Consider the following 13,756-nt stretch of genomic DNA (forward strand, 5'->3'; position numbering starts at 1 on the left):
ATGTGTGACAGGTGATGTGATGCAAGTGTGTCCCTCCTCTTGACTGTCTGTTACAGTCATGGGTTGAGAGCGCTTAGCCTCCAGTCTGGCTGTGTATTTGCATCTCTCACAAGTGTTTGTGTCTAGAGGTAAGAGGAGAGGGTTGTCTGTATACATGAGGCAGTTGTGACACTGCCTCAGGATGCCCAATTCCACCAGATGAACTGGAGAGTACACCTGAAGCTGACCTCTGGGCATGCTTTGAAGAGTAAATTGAACTTAAGTCCTGCGGACGATCAAGGGTCTTATGCTATATTTTAATAGTGCTGTCTAGAAATTTGGAGAATAATAGTGCTGTCTAGGAGATTAGGATAAGTTCTGATTTCTGTTTTGCAAGTGCTGCAGTAAGAGCAGCTGATCTGAAGCACTTGAGTTGAGGCTTGCCTAGTTCTAAGGGAAAATTTAAAGTGCAGACTTTGTGGGGCCGAGAATAGTATACCCCAGCTAACCAGCGCTGCCTGACACTGCTCTGTGCCCAAGACTACGCAAAAAGAGACTTGCAGGGTTTTTCCTCTAGATAAGTGAGGAAAATGAGTACAAGAGCTGTTTTTCTCTAAGTAAGTGAGAAAAGTATGTACAAAAACTGTTTTCCTCTAGGTAATGAGGAAGATAGAGTGCTATAGTAATTAGTAGCTTATTTAGTGCTTACAAGTTCTGAACAAGTGCTGAGCATGAACAAGCAAATTTAAGTGCTAAAACTAAGAATCTGCATCTGCACTGGATGAGTTACAGGACAGAAACAAGTGCAAATACAGCCTTTCAAATCAGAAAGTTGAGAGAGATGGAAGAGATTGCCCAAACGGCCAATAACTACAAATTCTGGGCCAGAACCACTACTTATGTGGTAGACAGGTTACCTAGTGCTTACCACTCCCACTGATAAGCTAGAAGGCTTCCCTCCGACACAGAAAGGCTTGGGGGACTCAGAAGCTTACATACAGTCTGGATACAGCAAATCTGTATCTGGAACACTAGTTACAGGAAAGGTAGGAAACAGGCTTACAGTTTTTTTTTTTTACAGAAAAGTAGCAAAAACAGTAGTAAAAAACAATTCACATGCAGTGCAAGCTAGCACACTTGATTATGCAGCAGTATTAGACCAAACACAGTTTAAAAATGCAATTAAATTAAAAAGGACTAAAAGCAAGTGCAGAAAGAGTTTATTAGGTAGAATGCGGTAAAGAGATGGGACGGGGGAGTGTCCCAGATCAAATCTACAGTGGGGCAGACAACTGGAAAAGCCACCAAATTTAAACTACAAACCAAAAATAGGGAGAGTGGGTGGGACAAAACAGTTTCAACAGAGATCTTAGCAAAAACTAACAGTACAAACTTTAAAACCAAAAAAATATTCTCAGCTCTGTATATTTGCCGATCAGTCTCTCAGAACAGTGAGACAACAGTTTCAACACAGATCTAAGCAACAATTAAACTCTATAAACAAAAAATATATACTCAGCTCTGTATAATTGCAGATAATATGTAAGGCAGTCTCTCAGAACACAGGTTCCAGCAATTTAGATTTTTAAATTTCATATGTCAGGAGTACTTTCAGTATGGCATTGCCTAAAAAAGGCACTATGGGGGAGGACAATGTTTTAGCTATTAAAAGCCTAGATGGGTGAGGTGCAGACTATCCCTGGCAAATGGCCTGTTAACCATCTTCCATGCTGACAGATATTTCACTCCCTTAGAAAGACACCATAAACTAAGGCAATTGTTAGTCATTCAATCTGTTATTTGTATTGTGGCATCATCGTTGAATAAAGTAAAATGCTGCTCAATGCTAGGATCTTACAAGTCTGAGACACACATTCTTAGAATTCCATGATGTCTTTATTCATGTGATCTAGGGAGGTACGTCTGGTCATTTACACCTACATGGACTGTGACTGAGTCTTACTGGTACTTCTGGTCCAGTGATATGAGTATATGCGTAATGTGGCGGATCCTGGCCCCTGATAAGCAACTGACTGTCACTTTCTCCTTACTCAGCCTGGTGAGAGCGACATCAGTGTGTCTCACAATGGAGTCTTAAATGACCAGAATGTCGGCTTGTGTGGTGGCTTGCCTTATGGGTTTAGAAGTAGAGCTCCCATGAGATGTGGCTGTATGTGTTTATGTGGGTGTTGTTTTGAAACTGTGCATTTAGTGCTGATGAGGGTGTTTGTTATGTATACTTTGCCTAGGACATCTTTGGGGTTTAGGAAGGTTACATTTAAGTGCCTCAGCATATGTAGGTCTGTGTCTCTGCTTTCAGTTCTGTGCGATGTCTGCAGCATGTGTACTACTGGCAACCTTATGGACATTAGGAGTGCTTTAATGTGAGAGCTTTGCCTTCAGTGACATTGTGTAAATACATCTCTCACATACCATATCAGTTTGTTTAAAAATTAGCTGGTTGTCAAACATGAGGCAATTTCTACATTGGCTACCTATAAAGCTGGTAATGGAGATAGGGGAAAGTTCATATCCATGGCAATAGATAGTTGGAGTGAGAATATGAAGTAATGTCAGGAATATCCAGTTTACATCTCTGTAGGCAGTACATGTCGCTGCAAACTAGTTGTCCTGTGCAGCTACATATTAGTGGAATTTCAGTGGTGCTTTTACAGACAAAAATATCAACTTGGGATGCCTGCAGCTATACATGGAACTAACAGAAACTTGAGGGGGAAACTAATAAGTAGAGCCTGATGATTTCTGGATGAATTATTAATCAGATGTTCTGAAGTAGAAGCAAATCAAGCAGTACTTACTGAAGAGAAAGAATTAGTTTGTTAGGAGTGATAAAAAGAGGGGAGTCACCACTACTGGCTGACTACTACAAGTGTTGGTCTCACCACAGATTCACTCTCCTAGGATACAATGCTCCTTTTCTTCTTCACTCACCAGAAGTAAAACAGTAGCACCAATCCCAAGATGAGAACCGGCCACGATCTGTTTGATCCACATACTTGTCTCAGATGATGTAAGGGAGTGTAGGCTTGTTGTAGCCTTTTCCTGGTAGATGCCTTAAACAGCCACTAGACCAATCAGGAAGGTCAAGTACAGACACTAACTTCCCAATCAGAAACAGTCAGGAATCTATGCACTCTGCTACTTCTCTCACCAGGAGCAAAATATAAGTACAAATTTACAAATTCCAAGTTGGCACCTATGAAGCAGTTATTAGGCTTTCTGGTGATCAGCAGTTCACATGAAGTAATGTCCCCATGTTCCTTCTCTCATCAGGAACAAAATAGAAGCACTAATCCCAAGATGGCTACTGAGAGGCAGAATGTGGGCTCTCCAGTAACTGGTGGTCTTAGAGTAGATGTTGCAGATTTCAAAGGTAAGATAGAAAATTGATTCCTAAGAGCTGTAGTGAGCACTAAGCATTTCAATATGACGAGGGGGTAGCTTAAGCTTTAGTTATCTCAGTGGAGAACCACTAATTTTAACAAATGGGTGGGTGGAAGAGGGATGGTCAATACATTTAAACAGTTGGAGGGGGACAAAGTGATAATATTGTGCTTACTCTCAGTAGCCAGTGAAAGAGAAGAGGGAATGAAAAATGTGGTCAAATTAACATCAGGAGCAAGCATCTAGAAAGTCAGTTAAGTTTAAAAACACAGCATGACCAGGGTGGGTTGGGGAGGAAAAATTAATTTTCACAAGAGGCACAGCTGTGATTTCTTATATATTTTAAATATGCAGTTAAAAGCAGAATACAAGTAAAACACAGTGTAAAGAAAATAAATCACAGTATATAAAATAGAAGAAGGCAGTAAAGCAGTACAAAATACAAGAAAGCAAAAAAAAAACTAACCATTCCCACACAGCAAGCTGTGGCATAGTCTGGGTGAGCTTTACCAGTAAAGCCTTGAAATGTTTTATTTTACCCCTTAAATAGAAGGTTTAGTTTCTAGCTCCACTGACAATTCACAGCTAATTAACCTTAATTGATCTGTTTTAATTTCTGTGTGACTCACAAAAGACACAGCTGAGGTATCTTTCCTAGTTTAAATATGCATTTAAAAGCCAAATACAAGTAAAACTAACACTAGGTAAGACTGCAATCCAAACTGTAGCTTGCTACAGATCCCCCACCATGCCCAAAGATTCTCACTACACCTTTCTAAACATACTGGAAAATATTACGATACAACCAAATACCCTAATACTGGGTGATTTCAACTACCCTGCCATTAACTGGGAAAACTACTCATGTAACAACACCTTTGCCCAACGGTTCTTGGAATTCATAAACTCCAATGCCATGGATCAACTAATCCATAGTCCCACCAGAGGCTTCAGTATACTAGACCTGGTTATTACCAACATGGGAAATCGATGCTCCACACCTATGGTCACCTCCTCGTTGGTCAGGTCTGACCATAAGCTAATCACCTTTAACATCCACATCCCACCCCCACCCCCCAATAAGGAAATCTCCATAAAAAAACTTCTCCAAAGCCAACTTCATGCTACTCAAGTCAGAAGTGACAAACTTCATGACATCCATGCAGACAGGAACTGAAAGTTTGACTGCTGAATCCTACACTAAGGCACTGTATGAGCACATCCACTCATGCATAAATCGTGCCATCCCAAATAGAACCAAGATGCTCTCCTCCTAAAAAGGAAGCCAATCTGGTGGTCCCCTGCCATAAACAAACTTCACAACAAAAGGTAGAAACTGTTGCAGAAAAGAGGAAAATCCCAGGATGCAAAAAACTCCCTTACCAGCCTCAGTAAGTACCTGAGATCCCTCATAAAATCCTCCAAAGCTAGTTATGAAAATAAAATTGCCAAAGATTCCAAAGACAACCACAAGGCATTTTATAACTATGTCAAGAATCTAAATGGCAATGCTCAGATCTGCTCTGAGCTACAACAGAATGGCATTAGATCTACTGATCCCAAGGATATTGCCAATATCCTGGCAGATCAATTCAGTGCCAACTTCACCCCCCTCTCACCCCCTAAATGGCCCATCTCAATACCGGAAGATTGCCAAATTCCAGTAGTAACGGCCACACAGGTAACAAAAACACACTCTCCAAAGCTAAGAATACAGCATCCATGGGACCAGATGACAACCCGGGCTATGTACTACATGAACTACAAAATGAACTGGCACCTCATCTAAGTGTCATGTTTAATCATAACCTCACCTCAGGCTTCGTGCCCACTGAGTTATCCTACTCCACAAGGGGGGATCCACCGCCCCATCAGTCTGACGAGCCTGATCTGCAAGGCCATGGAACATATTATCATGGAACTTATAAACAAAGACATTGGCAACATTCAAACACTGGACCCCACCCAGTTTGGGTTCATGAACGGCCGATCTTGTCTCCTGAACCTGAGTGACTTCTTTGAATCAGTCTCCAGAGCCGTGGATGAGGGTAAGGTGGTCCACACAGCCTATCTTGACCTCGCCAAGGCCTTTGACACCATCCCCCACTCTGGAATTATAGATAGACTTACTGTGCTGGGCATTAATCCCTACGTCACTCAATGGGTTGCCAACTGGCTTACTGACAGTACCCACACTGTAAATGTACCCGACTCCAAATCCAGCTCCAGACAAGTGACAAGTGGAGTACCTCAGGGTTCAGTCCTGGGACCGCTCTTGTTTGGCATCTACTTTTCTGAAGTACAGACCAACTCTAAGGGACTCTGGCTAACAAAGTTTGCAGATGACTGCAATCTGGGAGCCATTATTGAATCCCCAAATGATGTGGATGCTCTACAAAATGGCCTTACAGAAACAGATGCTTGGTGCCAAGCCATGGGCTCAAGCTCAATGCCAAGAAAGGTATAGTTATCCTCTTTGGGAAAAAACATGTACCCATGAATTACCACATAGGTAGCAGTGCACTAAACACCAAAAGTGTGATAAGAGACTTATGGACACAGATGGATAGTGGTCTCACCTTCGATAACCACATCGCCACAACAGTCAGGAAATCCTATGTGGCACACCTCATCACTAAGGGCTTTTCATCCAGAAAAAAGGAGGTCATTGTCCCATTGTACTCATCCCTCATTAGACCCATTATAGAATACAACGCCCCGTTTGGTATGTACCTTTCAAGACATCTGCAACAACTAGAAAGGCCACAGAAATACCTCATAAAAGAATCACAGGCCTAAAGCAGATGCCCTACACTGACCGCCTTAAAAACTCCAGCTATACTCTGTCACATATCGTCGACTCAGAGGCGATCTGTGCTTAACATATAAGGCCATGTCAAACCCAGAGCTGTTGGACATGCTATACACTTAAAGAAATCCCAATCCCTCAGAGCCACACGCTTCAGGGATCTAAACCTTGTCATCACAATAAGCAAAACATGCTGGAGGGATAAGTTCCTGACCCAGAGACTCCCCCAGACTCTGGAATAGGCTGCCCATACATGTCAAGCAGAGCGCCTCTTTGGCCCTCTTCAAAAGGAACCTTGACGATTGGATGGGAGAAAGGAAATTCACCCCGGAATCACGTCAGTTGCCCTGCTAGGCAGGGGTCCAGGGAAGTAAATAGTGTGGGAAGAAATAGCCAGGTAATTGTTATGGCTAGGCTTGTATAGGCCGTAGGGCCGATAGCCTAGTACTAACCTGTGAGCCTATGGACCTATAAAACACAGTGTAAAGAAAATAAATCATGATATACTAAACAGAAGAAGGCAGTAAAGCAGTAGAACATACAAGAAAGCAAAAACAAACTAACCTTAAAGATTTTTCACTTGTTTTGCTTGGGGCCCTTACACAACATCTATAACTGCTCTAATTGTGCAATGTTTTGTGCAGAAAACCCTTAAATGTAGGGCCGAGGTACTCTCAGCTCATGTAGAATCCTTATCATTGTCCTCTTTGGTAGTGTTTCAATCTCCAACTTCTGCAGGTCTCCCAGTCGCTCCAGCGATCGCTGGTGTGATCCTGAAAATGTGAAAAGATACAAAAAAACTTAAGGATCTGGAGATGAAAGAAGAATCTACCACATCAATCTCTAAATTGACAGAAGATCTTGGTGAGGTGCCTTTGCAGTCCCTGGAACTGGTAAGTGCTAGGCAGAGCCCTCTGACACAACACCTTGGGAGGCCACTGTGGTCTCCGGCCTACCCATGACTACCGTCACTGCTCACATGTCAGTTGGGTCTGACGCCGCTATGCAGACATCATCTTCTGATGTCCAAGATGTGGTTCTGCAGGGAGACCTTATGCCATCCCTAACTTCTGACGTTCGTACTGTGGTTGCATTCAGATGACCGCATCACTCAGCCAGACCTATTAAACAAGCTATCAAATTGAGACACTCACCCACCTTGGCCTCACCTTTGTCTCAAACTGAAGTCTAGGATCTGGACAAGATAGCACAGGAATTTATGGATTTCATTAAATCCAGAGACCCCTCACAACCTTCTTCTTAGGCTTCTCTGACTCAATCTAAAAGAACAAGGAAGCAGCCTTCCAAGAGGAGGACGACTCCTCATCCTCTCAAGATGAGAAAGAGCTCATTTATTTGGGTCATTTACAACCCCAACCCTACTCTGTCTTCAGCTTCCTCACACAAAGATCTTTCCTTTGGAGACACATTACACAGAATGAAGTAAGTTCATAACTGGGAAAGTAAGCAGTTCTCCCAGGCACAGACACATTACAGAGAACTATTAATCTTACCATCTCGTAGACCATTGGCTATTCCTCTTATACACATTGTACTAGATGATGTTTTTGAGGACATATCACTATACCCTGACCCCTTACCATCTGGCCCTAGGAAACCAGACAGATTTTACAGAGTGCTTGACTCTCAAAAGCATCACTAAAAAAATCCCAAAGGTGACCCCTGTGTGGTTTCCACTAGATCTACTAAAGGGGTTCCCAAAGGACCATCCAGGCTTCCCTTACCAAATGACAGTGAGAGCAGACTACTGGACAAGTTTGGCAAGAAATTTATATCTCTGCAACCCTAGGCATGAGAATTTTAAATTGCCAGTTCCGTATGATAAAATACTTAGAATCACTTCAAGATAAAATGATAATGCTTGATTCTGTGTCAGGTAGAACCTTGTACAAGGAGGTGCAGGATATAACTAGAGAAGCTCTGCAGGTAGCCAGACACTCCTTGAAATGTGGATATGATGCTTTAGATGCTTCGTGCAGAGCAGCTGCCACAGGTTCAGTTATCTGCAGCCATTGTCAGACCACGTAAAACCTGTTTTTGGATGCCCCACAAGACAAATAGCTCTTGTTTTTGCCCTCCAGCTGATCAGGTCTTCGAGAAACTAGACAAGAAAGCCAAACAAATTAAAACTGTCAAATAATTTTACTTGTCTCCAACACCAGGGTACAGTAGAAGATACCCTTCTAAACCTTGTCCATTTCCATCTAGACAAGACAAGCCGAGGCCTCCCCATGGAGAAAGACCAAGGCAATTCAAAAGATAGCAAACAACAGCCACAGAGGTCAGGTGCTGCCAAAGAGCATGCCCACCACAGAAAATAGCTGTGATTATATTACTACCCCTGCTTCCCTCCACCCTTGGACTCCTGCAGGAATGCTTTCCCCTCTTCTTAAGCCAGCGGAAGACCATCACAAGAGATCACTGGGTCCTCAGCATTATAGAAAAGTGATACTATATTCATTTCAGGAAATCCAACCATTTTTAGGCATATCAAGACCATCAAAGGAATAAAAAAAAGTCTTACTCCCAATTATCAAAGATTTACGTTATCAGGGGTCCATACAGCTAGTTCTCCCAGGTCAAGAGGGAAAAGGCTTTTATTAAAGGGTCTTTCTGGTCCCCAGAAAAGAGGGAATTGGCAGACCTATCTTGGATCTTTCAAGGCTAAACTGATTCCTCTACTTGCCAAAATTCAAGATGCTTACCATGCAAAAGCTGCTACCCATGATTTTTCAGGATGTCTCCATGGTCAGTATCGACCCAAAGGATGCTTACCTTCATGTTCCTATAGCAATTGGCCATATTAAATAGCTACAATTCATAGCCTCAGGCTTCCACTTCCAATTTTGTGCTCTACAATTTGGTCTCTGTGCTGCACCAAGAGTTTTTACAAAATGTTTGGCACCCCCGATAGCACATTGCAGAACGCTGGGAATACACATCTAGCCCTGCCTAGTTGACTGTCTCATCCAAAGAAGACCCACCTCAGAGACCCTTGATGCCCTCCAGACCTTTGTAGACTTCTTCCAAAAAGTGGATCTCGTGTTAAACATACTGAAGTTTCACCTGACACCCCAGTCAAGGATCCTGTTTCTGGGCGCCCTGATAGACTCCTCGACAGAAAGTGTTTCTCCCTCAGGACAAGGTGGTTCTTCTAATGGATTATTTGAAAACCTACTTATAAAACAACTTATCTTGGACAAAACAACTTATCTTGGTCAGAGAGTTCTTAAGGATCATAGGGTACATGGCTTCATGTATTCTGATGGTTCCTTTAGCAAAGCCACACATGAGGTAACTCCAACAGTTTCTCAAAAATGTCTAGGAGTAACGCTCTCAATTCCAAACATCCTTTTACCCTTGCTCTCAAGCCTCAAGAAGGAACTCCTGTGGTGGAAGGAGACCATACAAAAAAACCCAGGAGCAGCTATCATGCTGCCTTAAGCAGACAAGTCCATCACCACGGACAGCTCAGACGTACCCTGGGGAGCACACTTAGGCCCACTGAGAGTGTAGGGTATTTGGTCCCCACAACAGAAGAAATTGCATATCAGTTTAAAGGAAATGCTAGCAGTCTTTCTAGCCATAAATGCTTTTTGATAGCATTTAAGCTCAGGAACTCTGCAAATCTGGACAGACAATACCACAGTCGTGTGGTACATAAACAAGTGGGTAACTTTTTTTACCCACTGTGCATCCTTACCAGAAAGATCTGGGTGTTAGCCCGAGACTTGGGGATTACTCTCATAGCATCGTACATCGCAGGCCACCGCAATCTTCTTGCAGTCTCCCTGACCATTGACTTACTACATCCAAGCAAATGGATGTTGAAAAGGGAATATTTTGGATCTTACCACTCTGTGGGGAGTCCCCTCTGTAGACCTTTTTGCCTGTCTCCACAACAGAATACTTCTGAGATTCTGCTGCAGAACACAATAGGAGGGAGACTGGACAATAGTTTCCTTCTCCTTCATATGGATCCACCAGTTCCTGTACACCTTTCCTCTATTACCCTTGGAGCTTATAAAGATCAGAACTGACAGGCCCAGCGTAATACTGGTAGCCTCCTTCAAGCCCAGACAACATTGTTCTTTACTCCTCACCCTCAGTGAAGGGAGGTTTTGCAAGCATCAAAAGACATAAACCTTCAAAGTCAAATCAGGGGATCCTGCTTCCAACCCAAGCTGACATCTCACAATCTAGCTGCCTGGAGGATATGGTCATGACACCCACTTTGATGCGTTACCCAAATGAGGTGTTATCTATTCTAAAGGAAGCAAGAGAGCTTAACACCAGAAAATCATACATGGCAAAATGGAAGAGATTTTCTGCCTGGTGTCACGGCTGACACACTATTCAGCTCAAGCAGACATCAGTTCAGTACTGGTTTACCTTTTACATCTGTTTGAACAGGGCTTTTCTTTTTTCCAGCATTGAGGTTCATCCTTCTGCTATTTCAGCGTGATTGCAGATTACTCCATCACTCTTTTGCACATATATGAAACTTTTTCTGAAAAGAGTGATTTACTTGAAACCTCCCAGAATGGACCCCATTCCAGCATGGGACCTAAACTATGTTTTCGAAAAACTAACTGTGCAACCTTTTGAGCCAGCAGCTACTGCAGCTCTCAAGATACTCACCTGGAAGCACACCTTCCTTGTAGCTGTTACTTCAGCTAGAAGAGTCTCTGAACTGCAAGCCTTCATGTGTGTAGAGCCTTTCACTGTCTTCCACAGGAACAGGGTAACATTTAGAATAAACCATTGTTCACACCGAAGCTGGCTTCAGAATTCAGCCTAAACCAGGCTATCCATTTGCCAGTTTTCTTCTTAAACCCACAGAGAAAAGTGGAAAGAATCCTTCACTCAATGGATGTCAACAGACTGATCAGGTATTACCTGCACAGAATAAAAAAACTACGGATGAGGTAGACCAGTTGTTGGTATACTTTACAGAGGGGAAACAGGACAAGCCTGTTTCAAAGCAAACCATCTCTAAATAGATTGTGAACTGTATCAGGTTTTGTTACATACACCATGGAAAGCCTCTCCTTAGTTGCATTAGAGCCCATTCTTCTAGGCATGGTGCAACTACCATTGCTTTCCCCAAAGGAATTCCCACTCAAGCCATCCTGGAGGCAGCCACTTGGAATTCATTTCACATCTAAACACTATAACTTAGGGCAGGTCTCTAGGTCCAAGGCAGGGTTCTCTTCTGCCACCCTACAAAATATTATTTCTTAATCCTACAGTAATTCCCTCCATCCACAGAGTAACTTTGAGAATCTTTCCAAGGATTAGTACTACAACATTGACTGCAAAAAACATAATACAGCTGTGTACCACTTAACATAATTGTATTTGTTCAAGTAGATCAGTGTTGCATTATATGTTCCCACTCTCCTACTCCTCAGCTATGTAGTGACCATCTCTATTTCTGCCTGTACGTGCAATCCCTTTGGCTTATCCCAACTATCCTTATGTTTCCTTCTCCTCTGCATTCACAACCAAGATTAGATAGCTGGGGTGATTTGTGCTGTTCTCAGTCATTAAATTGCTTTTTGCAGGTTAGAAAGACCTGAAAATGGCATAGAAAGATGCCATTCTTATACCCTGATATCCAGATGTCGGTCATTGAGTGTCCATTAGCTTGGGATGATGCTGTGACTCTGGACATTGGGCTTTTCATGGGCTTCTGCATGGCAGGAAGTCCCATAAGATTAGTACTGTAACACTGATCTACTCAAACATCTACAGTTATAAGTGGGACACAACTGTTCTTTCTCTGCATTACCCTTTGATTATTCTACAGCTCCAAGGGTGTTTACAAAGTGCTTAGTTCCGGTCATAGTGTATCACAGATTTCATGGGATTCACATTTTTCCTTATTTAGATGTGTGATGCTGCCAGCCCAGCTATCTGGAATTTTGTTAATAATCATATGCCATTTGTGAATATTAACATGATTCATAGACGTGTCTTACAAATGTAAGAGAACTATATGTTATGTGTATATTAAACAACTGGTGCAGAAGTATGTGTTGAAGTGTATGTTATGTACTGAGCTTCTAGAATTTAACTACAGTGTACCCTACTAGAAAAGAACAGAGTTAACTTGCAAACTCTAAGAAAATAAGTTAATTGTTTTATGATTGTGTTTATCTCCCAGTTTCACTGAAAAAGATAGGATGTCTGCAGCTTGAGGTTTCTTTTTATTGTCTTGAAACAGAAATAATTATTAGATTTCAAATGTAAAAGTGTTAATTATTTTACAAGTTCCAGTCTAGGAAAACTTCTGAGAGAGATGTACTTCTCCCATAGAGTTGTTAAAAATTCTGTTGGCATTAGTTAGCCTGGGAAACGAAGGCAGGTGACGAATAGTGATGTCATTCAACTAACCCAGCAGTAATGTGTATAATTAATTTAAGGGCTATCTCAGAGTTTGAGTTTGTGCATTTTGTATATGTCTTTGGATCTGACAACATCTACTCATCAGCACTACATTTACCTGGCTCTGTAAGTAAATTATTTAGAACATAGTTTCTTTTAGAGGTAGTTAGGAAGATTTGTTTAGATGTTTTCTGTACTTATTTGAGACTGCCCTGCAATGTTGTTTTAAAATATTTCCTATGATTCTGAACTCTTGACACTGTGTTGAGTTATTGAGTATTGCCTTGTTCTTTTATTATTTATTATTAAATATATTTAAACCTTTTCATTGTGGCTGGTTTGTTTAGAGATATTTAAGCTCTGAGAGTACTTCATAGGTTCTTAGGTAAGTGCTAGGCTATCTGCCCGAGGGCATCTATAAGCCTATCCAGAATGTGTTGGCTTTCACAGCCCCATTAGATTAGTTCCCTGTGCCTCTGTCCAGCAGACCCACTGCAGTGATCCCTGGGGTAAATTTTCTGTTTCCCATCCACTCGTCAAGATTTCTCTTGAAGAGTGTTAGTGAGAGGCTCTGCCTAATGTACATTGGAATCCTGTCCCAAAGCATGGGGAGTCTCTGGGACAGGAATCTATCCCTCCAGCACATCCTATTTATCATTGTGGTGAGGTTTAGATCACTAAAGCATGTGGCTCTTGGGAATTTTTTTTTTTTTAGGTGGCGCATGTCCATCAATTCTCGGTTGGACATGGCCTTGTATATAAGGCAGAGATCACCTCTAAGTAAGCGGTATGCAACCGAGTACAGCTAGAATTTCTTCAGTCAGGCTGCATAGGGCATCTATTTGAGACCAGTAATCCTCTTGGTGAGGTACTTCTGTGGTCTTTCCAGCTGTTGCAGGTGTCTTGTAAGGTACATCTCAAATGGGGCATTGTACTCTATGATGGGTCTGATGAGTGATGAGTAGAGGGGCACAATAACCTCTTTTGTTCTAGATGCGAACCCTTCTGTGATTAGGTGGGCCACATAGAAGGATTTTCTAACCACCTTGGCAATATGATTATCAAAGGAGAGATTACTATCTACTTGGGTCCCCAGATCCCTTATTACATTTTCTGTATTTAGGAGACTACCACATATGTGGTAGTTCATGG

At 42.1% G+C, this 13,756-nt stretch overlaps 1 protein-coding gene across 4 annotated transcripts in view; it reads left to right on the forward strand.

Annotated features, from left to right (window-relative positions):
• IFT80 (intraflagellar transport 80) overlaps window positions 1-13,756 on the forward strand; it is a 2,191,035-nt gene that overhangs the window by 811,141 nt on the left and 1,366,138 nt on the right. The window lies entirely within an intron of this gene.

Source organism: Protopterus annectens, chromosome 4.part1 (assembly GCF_019279795.1).
Source record: "Protopterus annectens isolate FY-2018-M chromosome 4.part1, PAN1.0, whole genome shotgun sequence".
Taxonomy (NCBI): domain Eukaryota; kingdom Metazoa; phylum Chordata; order Ceratodontiformes; family Protopteridae; genus Protopterus; species Protopterus annectens.